The sequence below is a fragment of the Buteo buteo genome, chromosome 8, assembly GCF_964188355.1.
Source record: "Buteo buteo chromosome 8, bButBut1.hap1.1, whole genome shotgun sequence".
NCBI classification, from domain to species: Eukaryota; Metazoa; Chordata; class Aves; order Accipitriformes; family Accipitridae; genus Buteo; species Buteo buteo.
This window is the reverse complement of record NC_134178.1, coordinates 36,585,914-36,602,721: the sequence shown is the minus strand read 5'-3', so window position 1 is coordinate 36,602,721 and position 16,808 is coordinate 36,585,914. Positions and strand designations below refer to the sequence as shown.

The 16,808-nt window shown below is 42.3% G+C and overlaps 1 protein-coding gene across 16 annotated transcripts in view; it reads left to right on the top strand.

Annotated features, from left to right (window-relative positions):
• The window catches only part of BBX (BBX high mobility group box domain containing), a 147,385-nt gene that overhangs the window by 24,865 nt on the left and 105,712 nt on the right, over positions 1-16,808 (top strand). For 3 of the 16 annotated variants that reach the window (XM_075034138.1, XM_075034139.1, XM_075034143.1), the window contains one exon: positions 10,789-10,872. The exons of 12 other annotated variants lie outside the window; for them this stretch is intronic. The gene's annotated coding sequence lies outside the window, so the exon portion shown is untranslated. Of the gene's footprint in view, positions 1-6,314; positions 6,401-10,788; positions 10,873-16,808 lie in introns of those variants that run through there. One more of the 16 variants, XM_075034140.1, reaches the window with a different exon arrangement.

The window sequence follows — 16,808 nt, the reverse complement described above, 5'->3', positions numbered from 1 at the left end:
ACGGGTCACTTATGTTGACTTGAAATACTCAACTCCCCCTCCGCATCTGTATGCAAATGTGATGGAAGAAATCAGTTTTAAACTTCAAGATGGGAGATCAGGTATTACCAAGGTGTCTGTGTTCAAGAGTGTTCTTTAAGTGTAGTTCCTGCATGCTACAAACACGTGGACCTTAATGTGGCTTGCAGAGAGTTTGCTACCACTGCACGTTCAGAATACTACAGCAAGGTAAAGTTTGATTCTTAAGTTTCTTTATGCACAAAAGGTCAGTGATCGTGATAATGCCAGGGGTAGAAAGAGTAGTGCAAGCAACTTGCTTTAATTCGACCACAGAGTCAATACAGAAAAAGGCTCCAGAGTGTATAGTGACATGTCTTATTGGGCAGAGTGGTAGCTTTCCAAAGAACAGTGGATGCTGGGTGGCATTTCTCAGCAGTGACAAACAAATGATCATGAGAGATTTCTGCTTTGTGGTGTACTTAAAATTATTACAGTGAACTGGGAGGCCTAGTAAAGATTACTGCATAGTTTGGCAATTGCTGTATAACTCCAAATTAATCACAGTATTACTAGAGGAAATAAAGGTGGGAGGTTGAAGAGGACTACCCAGGAAATGTGCCTCTCCAGTGTAAATATCATCTTCAAGGAAACCTGGGGTCTTCCCTATCTGCCAAACTCTGTCTTACATGTCTCAACTATTCTGTTGATTTTAGTTAATTCAGGGACAACTGGGAGTTGTCCCATCCACCAAATCGATTGCCTACTGAGGTGCTGAGTGCTTCCTCTTCTCCATGACCTTCTTGGGAATGCAGGGCATCACTGGCCTCTGGTAAATGCCCAACTCAACTGAAGAGTCCAGCCAGCCAAACAGGCAAATATGTACTGCCTGTTTACTAACAAAGTTAAGAGTTTTCTGCATCCCTTCCAAGTCTGATTTGCAGTTGGATTTGAGGGATTTTGACATCTAGAGTTGGGTCTTTTAAAGAAAAACTCAAGATTCTGTACTACCAACATTTTGGAAGCACCTTGTTAAAATGTAGCATTTTAAAATCCCACCTAGGGATAAACCTGGCATAATCTCAAACCTTAAGGGTATGTCTACATTGTAGACCACTGTGTTTTGTAGTTACCTGAGTGTGTTCATTAAGGTAGAACAAGTATCAGAAGTGGTTTGGCCATGATAGCATGGAGCTCTGTACATGCTAATTTAACTTGCACTAAGTAAGGGGAAATTAGCTTATGCAGAGCTGGGCAGGGCTGCTGTAGTTAGAGTTCCTTGTACTCAATTAGTTGGTCTAAATCAGCTTTCTGTGTCTAGGAGCATAGGGCTGCTGAAACCATCTGGAGTCTTTGGGTCCAGTCACTGACAGTTGGTGCCGTATGCAGCGAGGGCACGTCTTGGACATTCCTTCAAAATGCAAAATCTGGTTAGGCTGCAGTAACAACTCTTCCTCCACTAGCAAGCTGCAAATCCTGTTTATGGATTTCTTTTATAGCGGTGGATGTTGAAAACAGTACTTTCTCTTGGGAAATTATTATTCAATTAACTTGGTATTTAAGTTTCGTTGGTGAGAGTGAAAACTAGTTGGGGCTAAGATTATTATTATTTTTCTTGGGTTTTATAGGAGTGGGGGAGGCAGGGGAGGATGAGCATATTGCCTTTGGTGGTCAGAGTAGAACTTTTGCCCTGCTCTTCTGCCTTTCTTTAAAGAAGCTGTAATTGAAAACTAGAGTCTTTGGGAATGTATGTGAAATTACAGAAGTACGTCAACACTGAGGCCAAGTTACCTGTGTTTATCTCAAATATCTAGTGTGTGCCATTCAGTTTAGTATCTATTTAGTACCCATTCCTTAAATAGATCAAGCTGGTCTTTTAGGGACTTCAAGGAAGTCAGGTATGTCCAAATTAAAAGAAGCTGTAAATGTGATGGCTGACTAGCTAGTGCTCCAATTACTGGGCCAAGCTTTGTGCTTATATACCAACATAATCCTTCAAGGCCGTGTTTAACATTCTTCCCTATTGTCCCTCCACTCTCTTATAGAAAAAATAGAATTAAAAAAAAAATAAAAATCAATACAGCATTTAGTATGCTGAAGACTTAAATAAGTGTCCATTGACAGGGAATTACTATGTCTGTGTGGTTTGAATACCACATTGGTCTACAAGTGATGCAGTTAAGTTCAAAACCCACATCTATACACAAGTCAGAAGATCAAATTACAATAGTGGAGTTGCTTTGACAAGGACATGAACGTCAGAGAAGATGTTGAACTTCTCCAGGTTGCTTGTTACAGCAGCCTCTTGCTCCTACTGCACCTGCCCTTTCTCAGGTCTTTTCAGCACCAAAGCTAGCAGTTGCTTTCTCTCTCCTTCATTCTCCTGGGCTGCACCAGTCAGGGTCCCAGAGAGCAGTGGTGGTAGTTGGCTAGGTGAGAGACACAGGGACACAACTGACGACTTTTCTAAAGTTTAACAGCAGCAGCTAGAAGTTTTACTGTCTCCCGTGGGCCATCGTACCTTTGCGTGGCAGTTCAAAAGGCATCGGTAGCAAAAGTACCAGTGGGTCAGCTCTGCAGCCGCTGCGTTTCACAGCATAAGGTTTTCATGTAAATAGCTGCTATTGTTAACCCGTATGTAACTTAGAGTGCAGGACAGATGCAGGAATAGGAGAATTTGTGTTACTGGCAAGCTGGTGTTGTATGCCAACAACTAGAGTGTTTGTTGCTCTTCTACATAGACCAAAGATGTAGTTTGGGTCTATAAAGCATCGCATCCTTTGGTAACAAGTGGCCTATCTTAAACCTTTTCTTTCTGTCAATTAAAAACAAAAAAAAGAATCTTGTATATTACAGAAGGGCCAATATATTAATGGTATTACTGTGTTTATACAGGCAGGTAGCTAACATGTAGATTGGTATCAGTGTTCCTTGCATTCATGCTGGAGTGGCAGGAAAAGACCCATCCTCTTCTATGATATCCCATAGATGTGTTTTAGACCTGAATGCAAGAAACCTGTATGATTTTCCTTGATGAAGAGGTTTGCTGTATTTGTATGTGCATCAATCAGTACTTTACATAGTGCATTGACTTCTGGTGGCTGAACATAGAATGTAAAAAAAAGTTTGGTTTTGTTTTTTTTTGGGGGGGGGGGTTATGTGTTTGAAGTAAAATATGGATTTTTGAATGTTGGTAATCCGTTTTCTGTTATTTTATAGTTAAGTGTTGCATAATAGAAACTTTTTTTAGCTTTAGAGTCCCACACAAACACTAGGGGGGGAAACCACAGACCAGAGAAGAAAAAGCGCCTTTTTTTTTTTTTTTGATTGAATGAGAAAAATGACTCATTTAGTTTTAGATAGTATGCTGGCAAAACTTAGAGAAACTCTTAACTAAGAGAAGACCACGTGATAGCCACTGATTCACATGTCTGGCTTTGGTGTCAGGTCTTTGGATAAGGGTGGACATCATCACGAGAGATGCTCTGGTGTATGAAAACCTAAGAAACACTTATTACTGGAGATGAAATGATACGGGTTTTTTTTCAAGTGAGTTTGCGATTAGCCAAGGCTAATTAATCGTTTTGCAGAAGCACCTTGAGTTCAGTTTGTTTGCAGTCACCCAGAGGAATTGGTTGTGGGTGAAACAAAAGAATAGCTGAAGATTGGGTGACATCTCATAAACCCACGGGGATGACTGGAAATTCTATTTGCTGGATTTGCACGTTGGGTATTGTACTTGCTGGTGTGACCCCCCCCTTGCGTTTCCAGGGAGGAGTCCTCGCTGTGGTGGCCTTGGCTGGGGCCAGCCGTCCTCCTCGCAGCTCTCCTTCCCCGGGGCAGCTGTGCCAGGCCCGGCTGTTGCCCAAGCGGTGGTGTGTGCTGGTGTGTGCCGTACCCCTGCGGGGCAGGGTGGGGGGCCTGGGCCCCCTCCGATGGAGGGCAAGGGCAGGAGGGGAGGCTGCGGAGGTGGGAGAGCAGCCGTAGGTTAAAACAGTGTCAGGACAGCTAAAGGTCAGGCTGGGTTTGCTCTTAAGTAAAACTGAATGAGAACGATTTCGCTGCCGCTTTTGCTGCCCTGCTCGCTTTTGCAGAAAGCGTGTTTATGGAGGAAAATATAACCTGGATATGCCAAGAAACGGGATGGCAGCCCACCTGCAGGGACCTGACCTCTCTTCTGTGCTCGCTTCCTTTCTCGCTTGTGCTGCCACAGAGGCTGATCTCATCTCCTGCTATGGCTGGCACAGCCACCGGCCGTCCACAGATGTGGACAAAACACGTTTCTTTAAGTCACTTGCCTGTTTTCTAAATCTTGCCCACTTCGTCCCCCAACCTTTTTCAGTGCCTACAGAGGTCTGTCAGATTTTTGGCCCTTAAATCTGAAAGGAACGGATCGTAGATTACCGCCCAAAATGAAGCTAAACTTCAGGATTTTGGCAAATGTGATACCAGTGGGACCAAGCTCCAAAAATCTGAGTTAAAGTCCTACATTGCACTTGATCACCGTCTCAATAATTAACGTTCAAATAAGTGCCAAACTTGGGCTTTCTAATGTGCAAGCTAATACTGTAACATGAAGAAAATCACAAGTGTATCCTGAATGCAGAACTCGGGATGCCACAGTGGTTTTCCAGCATTTCACTAAAATAAATTACAGTTGAAAGATTTAATTTTATATGCATCCAGATTTTAATTCAGTGGAGTACTTGGTGAATGAGATGTGAAGCTGGAGGAAGGTTTTTTTTTTCTGAAGAAAAGATGACAATATTTGGCCCAAACACTAAAGGATTCTGTAAAAACAATTAAACGTACTCTAAAGGAAATAATTCAAATAAATAGTTGTGCGTAGTGGCTGTTTCTAATTGGGCTTGATGTTTTATCACAGTTAGTTTTCCATTTAGGAGGGAGGATGGGAACCATAAAACTTGATGCAAATTAGCAGAGTGAAATAGCTTTCTTTGCAACTGTTCTTTGAACCTTCATATCTCTTTTAAGAATATGCTTACAGAATATTGCAGCAGTACATCTAGGAAGAAAACTGGGTTCTTTTAAAAACCAGAAGTACATGTCTTTCTAATAAATTGCTTCTGATAGAACTAGAAAATAGAGAAGATTATACTAATGCAGTTTTCTTTTTAAAAGTCTGTTCTGCATTTTAATCTCATGGAGAACAGCTCTCATTATTTGTAAAGCAAAAACTAGACAAAACCCTCCTAATTTTAAGAAATTTTGATATTTGAAATGTGGTGGGTTTTTTGTGCTACAGGTAATGCGTGATTTTACATTGTGAAAAGTAAACTTCTGCATCTGTAAACATGCCAGTATCTTGTTCTGGTAATAAAGATAGAAGGGGGCAGCGGTGTTAGGATTTATTCTGCCACATTGTATGTAGTATCTAAGTGCCTTCCACCTATAGGAGAGAAGAACTGGGATTTAACTTCTCGGGATAACGGTGTGGGGGAGGGATAGGAAGGGATAGCATGCTGCTTGTGGTAGGACTTTTGGCTTGGGTATTTTACACATTTTTTTAGGTATGACATTTGTACCTAAAGTTGTTCTGACACTTGTGATGTGTAGGTGTGTGTAGTAGGTAACGGGGCAGTGGCTTTCTGGTGATGGAAATCTGCTGTTGCATGTATGCTGTTAATGTACTACGTAGCTCAGAAAGCTTTTGTGTGTGCATGTGCATATATGAAAATATGTGATACAACTTCTTGGAAGTGCTGAGATCTAGGAATAATTAAAATGGTGATTCTGCTATTTCTGAATACACAGATTGTTGATGGTGTTTTCTGGAATGTTTTATGAATGAATTTATCTGTTTGGTGTTATTAACCGTGTAGTATTGCAGAGTTATGTAAGCGTTGGATTGTGAGATTGTATCCATTTTGAGCTGACTAGTGACTTTGTTTAGATTTAGTGATTAATATTGTATTTCTTCATGGGATTGGAATAAAACATGGAGCTTCAGTGGAGATGATAATTTATTGATACTAGTGCAAACTCTGTATGTGTATGTGAGCACAATTCTTTTGTGAATTTTACAGGAGGCAAGATTGCAGTAGTAGACTTATAGTGCAAATTTGATTGATGGGGGAATTGTTTGGATGTCTTCACTGACAGTTACCTCCAGGTTAAGTTTTGGAGTGTTTTATATATCCTCTCAAAATGTTTGTTTGTTTCTTTGATTGTTTGCTGTTCTATTTCCTTGTTGGTTAGCAGGAGAAAGCTTTCAGCCATGCACAATTCATCAGTGTTACTTTTTCCCTTTGTATCTTCTTTCACCAGGTCTTCCCCATCTTGGTCATTTTCTAAGTAATTTTAATGCTCATAAAGTACCAGAGTAACAAGCCAGGAGAAGTCATCCTGTCATGTCAGTTCAGAAGATAGATGTACTGATGGAGTGAGTAAATTTGTGATCAAACTACCTCCAGGTTGGCTTGTTTTAAATAAACGTAGAGATAATTTTGTGCCTAATCTCCACCTGCCTTTAATTTAGGGAATGAGAGGTCAGAAATTGTCACATATAAATGAATTTTGACAGCTGTAACTTAAGCAATACAAAAATTTCAAGTTAATGTTAAAACAGTACAGAATAACTACTTGATTGGAAGTGCCTGGACTTCTAAGTGTGTGTGAATGAGTTTAAAGCACAGGAGTGCAGACACTTGTAGGTGCTTGCTACTTCCTACTTCATGCCTTCTTTCTGATGTAGGTTTTCATCTTGTCTAGTAGCTAAATTGATGATAAATGGATGATTATGTGCTAGATGATCCCTTTTCATGACCATTTTCAAGCTTTCAAAAAATTTGTATTCTCCTTGCAAGAAAAGCTGACTCAATTTAAAGTAGTGGGTTTTCAACTTTTTTTTAATTACTTTAAAAACACTAAAAAAGTGTCCTGTAGATGATATGGGTGACTGAAAAATGAATGTAAGCCTACCAACAATGGACTAATCTTCTTAGTTACTTTTGCAGACCCGTAGGAAATAATGACTGCAGTGTAAAAACTGCTGATGTAACGCTGTATCTATACTGAAGTCAGAGACCTCTGGACAGGGTAATAACACTACCCAGCAAAGATAATGACAGAAGTCTAACTGTTTGGTAGCGTTAAGCACAAACTGTTTCACTTTGAGAAGAATGGTTGCCTAATAATGACTTTTCCAGTCCTGCCCCTGAAATCCTACAAATGGTACACTTTGATTTTAAAATGTACTTGTTATTTTTGATGACCTCAGTCAAGGAAACTTGGGAGGGGCAAAGAAGCAGAGAATAATTATTCGAAGTACAAGCAGATGCTACTCTAATTTCTCAAGGAAGTTTCTGGCGTAGAAAGGCAGGGCCTTTCTCCATTAAAGAAATGGAGCTTTTTGTACTGAAAACAATGCAATACTTCAGCTGATGTCTCTCCAACTTTTTCTTTGTATGACCTGTCATCTTAAGGATGAAGTGCTTTCAACAGTAAAAGACTGAAGTGGGCTGATAGAGGAGGGTCTTTCAGAACACTTATGAAAAATAAGTAATAGCAAGTTACTTAAAAACATGTATGAGAGTGGTTAGGGTGTTACTAAGTCAAGATAGACTGAAGATGTGCCTTTGTTGTTAAAGATGTACACTGCTGAAGAGGTGCCTTAAGTGATTTGTTAGTGAACCTCATAAATTGGTTAATGATTTTTATTTACTAACTAAGAATAATTTCTTTTTTTTTTTTTTTTTTGTGTGCTTCTGGTGTTTTCTGGGTTGCTGGAATAAATTGTCTTTGGCTGTCGTGTCAAGAGTGCCAGAGATTGCTCTTCTGTATCTAATGAAATACTCTCACTGGTGTACACGTGTACTTGAACTGAAGAAGTAGAGAGGAGGAAGGAGGCTAGTACACTGTAGCAACAGCATACCTGACGGGTATTTGTGAGAACTGAGAAGTGCCATTTCAAAACCGAGTATCAGCTTGAATAGCAGGGGAAAAACAGTACTTGGTGCTGTAGAATCTCCCTTCTCTAAAGCAGGTAGGAACCAGCTTCTCTGAAATACACAGAATAATTCTGGGATTGGAGGTGGACTTGTGAGCTCATGTCTCTCTAGTGTACTGGACTCCCAGAGCTGTGAGTGAGGCTGTACAGGTGTTGGTTTTGATTTGAAGAGAAGCCTAGGCATTTATGTAACAGTAATTGTATCAGAGGAGGTTTGGAAATATCTTTGCTGTTTCTCTTAAGTTGAGCTCTTACCTGTATTTTAACCTTGCCTGCTGTTGGTCTGCACACCACTGCCAGCACAATATCCCATGCAGGTTTTGTGGATTCTTGGTTTTAATACTCACTAAATCTGTTCAGCTGAGTGTATAAATTACATTCCCACTTCTGATATAGTTCTGGCTTTAAACTGTATGTTTTCTTAGTAAGGAAGCAGCTCTATGTCACTTCAGTGCTAATAGTTTCCCCAACAAGAACGAGTAAGTTCTCCTGAAAGTGAAACTAGAGTGTCTTAGTATATGAATAAAAAGGGATAAAGCTGCCAAACTACATGGACACTAGTGCAGAAATGGCATTGAGATTAAGGTGGATAGGATCTGGCGTGTTGCTGCTCATACACTGGCTGGCCTCGCCGGCATGCTGAGATGTAGGCTGCCTTTAGTCTCCTTGTGGCTCTGCTGATGTTGCTACAGCACCTGAAGATACTGCTGCAATGAGGCTTTGCATCCACGCCGTTGGAGCAGTTAGCTCCGTCAGAGTAGCTGTAGATCGGAATGTATGTCTGCATCAGTGACCTTCAACTTACAGCCTGTGGTTAATGTAACTTCAGTCACCAAAGGTAGGCTGTGAACTGGGAAGGCTGAAGACAAAAGGCATGGGTCCTGTCTTTCCACTTCTGGAGGTGAAGGCTGCCAGGCTCTGCAGAGAGATAGGGAGAGAGGTGTGGTTTCATCTCCAGCTCAGTCTGGATTTGACTACAGACTGAGTATAGGACATACTTTGAAACGGTGTCAGAAAGTGAAAAAGGCACAGTGAATTTCAAAGGAGTCGTTAAATGCTTTGTTAAAAGTTGCTGGGTTTCATAAGCTTCTGGAATGGGATCTTCCAAATGTCCGTTAAAGACATACTACAGGTTCCTGTGTTGAGCAGACAAGAGAAAATACATGGAAGAAGTGGTAAAGATCAAATTGGTTGGCCACCTTGCTTCTCTTTCCTTCTCCTGTCAGTACTAGTGTAGAGGACATCAGACAGGATTTTAAAAAGTGTTAAGAACTTGACTTAAACTGATGTACTATTTTGTTTTGTTTTGGTCCCGTGTCCCCTCTGTACCCCCCAATGCAAAATAGCTGCAAATCTTGCCATGCAGAGCTAATGAGGCAGAACATTCAGACCTGAAAGACAGCAAGACAAGTGTCTGAGTACTCTTGGTGGTTATCTCCATGGTCTCATTTAAAAAAACCCCATAAACGAGTAGGGATTATCTGCTTTTAATTGAGAGGTACAGATCAGATCCTGGCTGTGTGAATGTTAGGCTGATCCATTGACATGCTGTTTTCCATTATCAGTTTTAATTCTTCTTTTGAAACAACAGCTGATGGCTCCCATGGTAGTCAGTCCACCCTGCCTTTTATCTTTTTAGCTTTACCTCGACGCTTTCATTTTCTGAACTCACCTTTATTTGGAATGTTACGTACCGCTCTGTTTCACGTGGGTTTTTGTAATGCCAACCTAAAGATGTGAACAAAGCTGGCTCCTGAGGAAGGTGGGGAGAGCATGGCAAGCGGACTCTTGCAGAGGGCAGGGGGGCAGGCAGGGGAGCCCGGTGCTGCAGGAGCAGAATCGGCCCTCCTGGGGGGGGAAGCCAGCCTCTGCGGCCTGGGGTGCCTCGGTGGGACTACCGTACGCCTTTGGGAGAGAAGGTTCACGCTGAGCAGGAGATGCTGTTACCGAGTTAAAGCCCAGCTTGGTGTCCGTTTGAATTTTAGCCTGAAAAGCCTCGTGGTTCTCGAAGCTGCTTTCCTAAAGAATCCCCCCTTTTTTATTTTTTGTATTTTTTTTTTATATAACTTCATCGAAGGAAGTTAGTTACGTGCAAAACATGGCAGTTCGATCTGTCGGGAGGCAGCCTCGCCTGTTGTTTTTAAGAGTTTCCTCCAGTTGCAGGCGCAGGACCGCGAATCCGTCCTGCAGGACGTGCCTTTTCAAAGCGGCTCACGCGTGAAAGCGGGCTCGGCGCCCGCCCGCAGGCAGCCCTCGCCTCTGGGCCAGAGCGAGAACCGCGGCAGCGTCCGAGGGCGCTTCGTGGCCGGGGGCTGGCGGCGGCAGCGGGGATAAGGAGGCACACACACGGGTGGGCGGCCGGCGGCAGCAGGGGCCGGCTACCTGCGCCGTGAGTGCCGCTGCGCGGGGCGCGCGCCGCCGCTGACGTCGGCCCGCGTGGGGGGGAGCACACAGAGACACGCACACGCGTGGAGGTGGGGGTCTGCGGGACGGGACGCGGGGGTGTCGTTGTCGTCCGCGTTAGCGGCGAGGCTGGTATGTCAGTAATGCGGTGGCGTTCGGCCGGAGCGCAGCTCTGAGCGTCGAGTCTCTGCTCCACTTTTCCTCTCCCCGTGCCTCCGCTCCGCCCCGTCCGCGCTCCCTGCGCTGCTGAGATCAGCTTCCTGCTTTTCATTTTCCTCGAAACGCTGCGCCTCCTCCCCTGAAAGAGTTATTTTCATCGGTCTGGAGTTAATTCTTGTGGGTGGCTGCAGGCTCTTTTTCTGACAGGCTAACACGCCGAGCTGGAAAAGCGGTATCATGGTGATTTTGTTCTGTTGCAGCGAACCAGAGCTGTAGGCAGAATGGTAGACTGCTGCACCGAAAACATTTCTGTGCCAGCTCTGTGACCGTGGAAGGCGAAGGAGGTGAGTGCTGGTTTTACGTCGCGTAGGTCCGGGGAGTTGTTGGAAGTGGAACCGAGACTCGCGACCTACCCTGGCTCAATTACAAGAAATGAGCAATTATGTTGTTATGCTCTCTGATTAGATGCTTTTGCTCCTACTAATACTGTAATGGAGTTTACTCAGGAAATGATGGATTTTGCTGTAGCGAAGAACTGTAGTCAATGAAAGTTTATAGTGTGGAAGTTTGTTTTTCTTTCATTGAAAAGTGTGGATAGATGGGGCACAAATAGAGCCATAAAGGACAGATGTAAAGGCAAGGTGTGCTCCAAACAACTTACGATAGAAAAAACAGTCGGATAGGTAGTTTCAGAACTTTTGGATGGATTGAATAATGCCAGAAAGAGACTTTACAGTGATTTAGTAGTAACTGTGGGTCTAGAATAATGTGATGTATGTGAAGGAATGACATGATTTTATAATGTGTGGAAATAAAATTACACACAGAAAAAACAAAAAAGAAAAAAACAAAATTCTTTTTACAGTTGCTGAGCATCTCTCAGGATGGAAGCCAGGTTGGTTGAGAAAAAGCAGGTTGTTCAGAAGACTATCTCAGTTGCAACAAACGGGCTACTTGTATAGAAAGGTGTCTTCTTACATTGTTGCGAATTTTTTTTTTTTAATTATTTTTCTTTATGGAGTGAAGAATGTAAATACCACAGGTTCATTAAACAACTTTCAGCTTCCTAAACAGGTGAGCATCATTCTCTGTATAACTTCTAATGGAGCTCTAAAATCATTAATCCATAACTGGTGGCAGGTAGCTACTTACTTTGTGTTGTGGTCCTTCTTTTGCTGCCTTCTCATTACTGCCTGTTAACAGTCAGGTTAATGGGACAACTTTGCTCATTCTGACTGAGGTGCCCTGAGTGATTTTGCAGAGGACTCTTCATAGGAAGCCACTCAAAAAGCATAGCTGTGGTGGGCCAGCCGGTGTTGGATGTTGCCATCACAGCTACGGGGTACTGCCTCAGGTCTCAGCTGCTTCCCAGGTGACAAGGGACAATAGGAAGAAATCAAGGATCTTGTTCAGGATCAAGGGAGGTACGATGTGTCCCAGCCTCTGAGGCCTGACCAGAATTGCTTGTGCTCTTGATCCAGACCAGAGTGCACACTTTGAGTAACTGTTTTTGGTGATGCTGAGTTGAAGTTATTGGTTCTGCTATAAAATGAAATAAATTTAGTCTTTGATGAGTTGTAGGAGTGGGGCATGCCTCTCTTACAGTGAAGTTCCTCCGTAGCTGTGTGGAAAACAGTTCCAGGGAAACTTTGATTTCAAAGTTTGATGCATTTTTATGGAAAATGAGAGAGGTATGGTAAATTAGAAACTGAGGTTTGATTTGTGGTAACATTTTTGGGCATGACTGACTGTCCTTTTTTCCTTGGTGGAAATTAGCACTGCTTCTTTCAGTTGCAGGGCAAGTAGGAGCGTATTTTCTTAAGACTGTGTTGTATTACTGGGCCACACTTACCACTTTGTAATTGAAAAGCTTTGTAGATAAATGTTTAAGGTCAAAAGAAAAACAACAAATGACTTCTGTTGCCCAGTCTGTGGCCTGTCTGTGGTAGTGGTGGAAGAGCATTGTATAGGAAGTAATAATAAGACTTCCACTCATGTACGGCCCTGCATCTTTTGTGTTTGGTTTCAGGTGCTGGGTATACTGCACTGCCTGGTTTTGCCTCCATGCAATCTGTAAATTCATTGCTGTTATATCTACATCTTGCTATAGACTTGTGCTCAAGAAATTAACCCTGTGTTATGGCATCACTCTGAGGGATAAAACCACGATTAAAGACATTTTATGTGCTGTTCATATCAGTCTGTTAGAAAGATGATGCATGCCCCTTTGCCTCAGTGTGTTGATTCTAAAGGTAATGCTAATGTTTCCACAAGAAATGGGTGAGAAATGTGCTTATCCTATAGATGCAAGTGTATTTCCCATGTGGGCCCAAGTACCCAACTCTTATTTGCCAAAGTTACTACGTTTTTACTCGTGTTCTGCCAGTAGAGAAACTGCAGCACTGAGAACACAGACGTGATGTTAAGCATCAAGCCCAACAGCTGCTGGACTTCTGTGCTGTTTTGCTCTTTTTGTACTTATTTTCAAAATTTTCATTCTGATTGATAGGAGGCTGTTGTAAAAAAGTCCAGCATGTAACAGTAGAGTCAGGAGTTCCTACCAATGGCTCTAAATTTTGTGCTTATAACTGATTTGCCAGCCTTGCTGACAGCTGGGGTCAAAGCATTTGCTACTTCTCTGTCACATTTTGGCAACCTGGTCTTCTGTTAACTTGTGGAAATTTGTTAATTTATTTTGGAGTGCACTGGAGGGGGATGGGAAGTTCTGTCTGCAAGTTGGATCCTTCTGTTGGAGAGATTGCAAGGGTATTAATAAGTGCTCTTGATTTGTAGGCATGAAGAGAATAGTGAAAGGTATGGCTCCCAGAGTCTTTTTTCACCTTCTGTTCATTACATGTGTAATGCTGACCGCATCTTCAACATAGATAGAAGATACGTTATTTGAACTGCAGGTCCCTGACAAAGAAGTGAGTAAGACTTATTTGACAGAGGTAATAGTGAAGCACCATGTTTAAATGGCAGCACTGTCACTGAAAGAAACAGTCCCAGCCTCAGACACCTGCATCCTACCCCATGGGGCTGTGCTAGTGTTTTTTCAGTTGTGTAATGAACTGGAGGACAGATCATAGCTAAATTTGATGGGGTTTATTAGCTTAACTTCTTCTGTCCACTAAAGATAGAACTGACCTCCACTGGGTGCATCATATATTGTGTCATGAATGAGACCAGAGAACTGAACAGCTCTGTTGCCCCAAAAAAGGGGTCCAGGAGCATGGGGAATAGAAGCAGGATAAGGGGACAGGACTGCTTTTGGCTTCAGAGCTGGCTTATGCTGTCTTACTGCTTGTCAAGCTAGAGCCTTAAGGGCAGGCTAAGTAAAATGCAAGAGAAGGAGGATATATCTCCAGAAATAGACCACTGTTGTCTATATCTCTTCTACTGGGGACATATATGCATCCTTTAAATGTGATTTTGCAGTCTGGATAGCTTCCAGTCCAGATAGCATCAGTTGGTTACTGATGCTGAAGATAACATGTCTTAATTGTGATGTTGCTTTTATCTTTCTCCTGTGATCCTTTCTGAAGTAGGTGCTGCCTTGCATAGTTTTCCTTCGAGTGAAGCAGCATAGCATGCTACATGTTGTGCTGTTCTTAAAAGTTGCATGGGACTTTCAGTGAGTGTGTTTGATAAGTGATTTTAGCAAGGTAGCTCTTTGTGGATGCAGAATACCAGTTTACTACAGATTCAAGGTGCTGGTTACGTTTTTAAGTCTGGAGCTGGTGCTGTAAATTGTTCATGTGATCACTTACTCTTGAGATCTTGACTAGTGGCAGAATATCTAAAAGAGAAGGTAGCTTCTCCTCCAGTGGCCTGTAAGAAGAGTAAGTATCTGTGGCCCCGTACGTACTATAGTATTTTTTGTTTGTTTTTTAAATAGCAGGGCGATTGTTGCTTGTGTGTGATTTGTAGAGTTCAGGAAGTTTTTGTTAGTGGTTTTCAAGCTTTTGTTATGTGTGTTAGGTGCTGGCAAAAGGCGGCAATAAGTATTTCTACATGAATTCCCTGGGGCTGTGTTTTGGCTAGGGTAGTCGAATGTTACATCCCAAGATAAAGATCCAGTTTTGAGATTTGCTAGTGGAGATGGGTGCATTTGTTCAGGACCTTGTTGCCCTCTGTGAGACTCCGTGCAAGTACAGGAATCCATGCTAGTGGATTTTGACAAGGGATTAAAGGATCGATGTTTGCTTTGCTTGGAAGTTGTTCAGATAGTAGAGTTAAGAGTTGAAAATACCATCTCTACTCCTTCCCTTGCCCTACCAAAGTAAACTGAAAACCCATAGCAAAATGTGGCACACTGACTCTTCAGATTTTTGGGTAATACTTTAGAGTACCTGAAGCTACAAAACGATGCTGTCCAATGAAAACTTTATACAAAACAAAAATTGTATTTGTGGGAGAGGAACAAAAGGAATGATAGTTTCAGGACGAGAAAGAAAACTTTATTTAAATGTTCCTATCAAGCCTGCACAGCGTGAAATTCAGTTGGCTTTTATAAAGGCAGAAGGATTGAAAGAACTACCTAGAATCCCAAGCATAAAAAAAAATAAAAAAAATTTGGCAGTTTGGTTTGATTGTATCTTTCTTTTGGAGAGAAAAATAAAAGTCTCCCTCCTCTTTCTGTAATTGGAGAAGCTAGTTAATGAGAGTAAATCACAAGAGTAATGCTTTCTTTGTTAGGCAAATTACAGCAAAATACAAGGAACCTAACACCTCTACAGCTGATGCAACTGGGCCATAACCATGGTTCTGGAAGTACACAGCCTCTGTTGGTGAGGACATGGAGTCACTGCCCCTGTTGCAGCACCTTCTAAGAGTGTTGTGTCCACCCTCTGCATGGACATGGTGTAATGGCTGCAATGTTCTCCATGGCTTTCTGTCCGGGATGATACTGGGAGAGCTTCACTGGGAAGTGCTGTCACGGCTGTGGAGGGATGGTGCAGGGAGCTGGTGTGGTGTACTGCCTCGGGTCGTAGTCTTCCCTGGTGGCTAGCTAACCTGAGTTAAAAACCTGGCAGGATCTGGGATTTTTCAGATGTTGAAACTTGAGTGTGGTGGGACATGTTTTTTGTAATAAGGGCTAATGCTTCACAGGGGACTTTCCACCCATGCCCCAAAAGCAACCCCAAAAAGTGCTACCAGAAAAACTTGTGCATTTCAACTGAAGATGAGCAGGATCCACTGCAGAGTAAAGCTACTCAAAATGGATCCCTCCCCTTTTATCTGTTAGATTACTACTGTACGGTAAAGTGGTTTTATGATATTGGGAGGTTAAAACACTTTCAAATTGAAGGGATATCTTTATGCAGATGTTCAAGCAAAATATTTGTTTCCAAACTAGTTCAAAAGTGAAACTGTAAGAGAAGTGAAATAATTTGAGTTTTCCTGTTCCCAGCTGGCTACAAGAATGTATGTTTTTTTAAGTTTAAAATGATAGTAATGTGGCTGTAAGTGTTCCATGCTTGTCTAAGTTACTTTCTTTTTGTGACCTATGGTGCCCCTTGAAGCTTGTTAATGTATGGAGTAACTCAGAAGTAGCAATCAGGTGTGTAAACACTTGGAAGTTTCTTGGGTAAAACTGCAAGCAAATTCCATGTGGGCCTCTGCACATTGGCAAAATCTCAGTCAGCAGTAATACCTCCCGTGTTGGTGGAACTCACTGAAGAAGCAGGTTCTTGTTAGTCAGGGCCAATAAAGAGTTACTAGATTTAAGCTATTTCCTCCCCCTTCAAGGCTGCAAGAAGGCAGCCAGCTAGCCAGGCCCCATTTGAAAAGACTATGACATTTTCTAACAACACAACTGAGGTCTTCCCATCTGTGGTGGTGTTCATGGTTTATTCAAAATGATCACAGGAATGTGGTAGAGGCTTTCTGAATTAGATGCTGGGCTTTCACTGAATGTCTGACTTGGAGTCTCTGCTCTGTGAATTTTGAATCTCCACCTGGAAATGTTCACTGCAGGTAGGGGACATCTGGTCTCTGGTGGACCTCTAGTGAGACAAGGAATCCAGATTGCTGCATTGGTGAAGTGGTGGTTAGGCAGAGGAAAAAGAGGTACTTTCTGGCTGAGCTTTCAGAATAAGTGAATGTATTTTAAATATTACCAGCAATTTACACTGTTGCTTCTAATTAAATTTCCTGCAGTATTAGTTAACAAATGTATGTAAAAGCTGATATATCCTTTGCTTCTGGCAGTTCTGAGAGAGGTATTTCAGCTTGTCCTGCAGGTCAGGAAGCTGAGGAACGATAGGAGGGCAGGGCC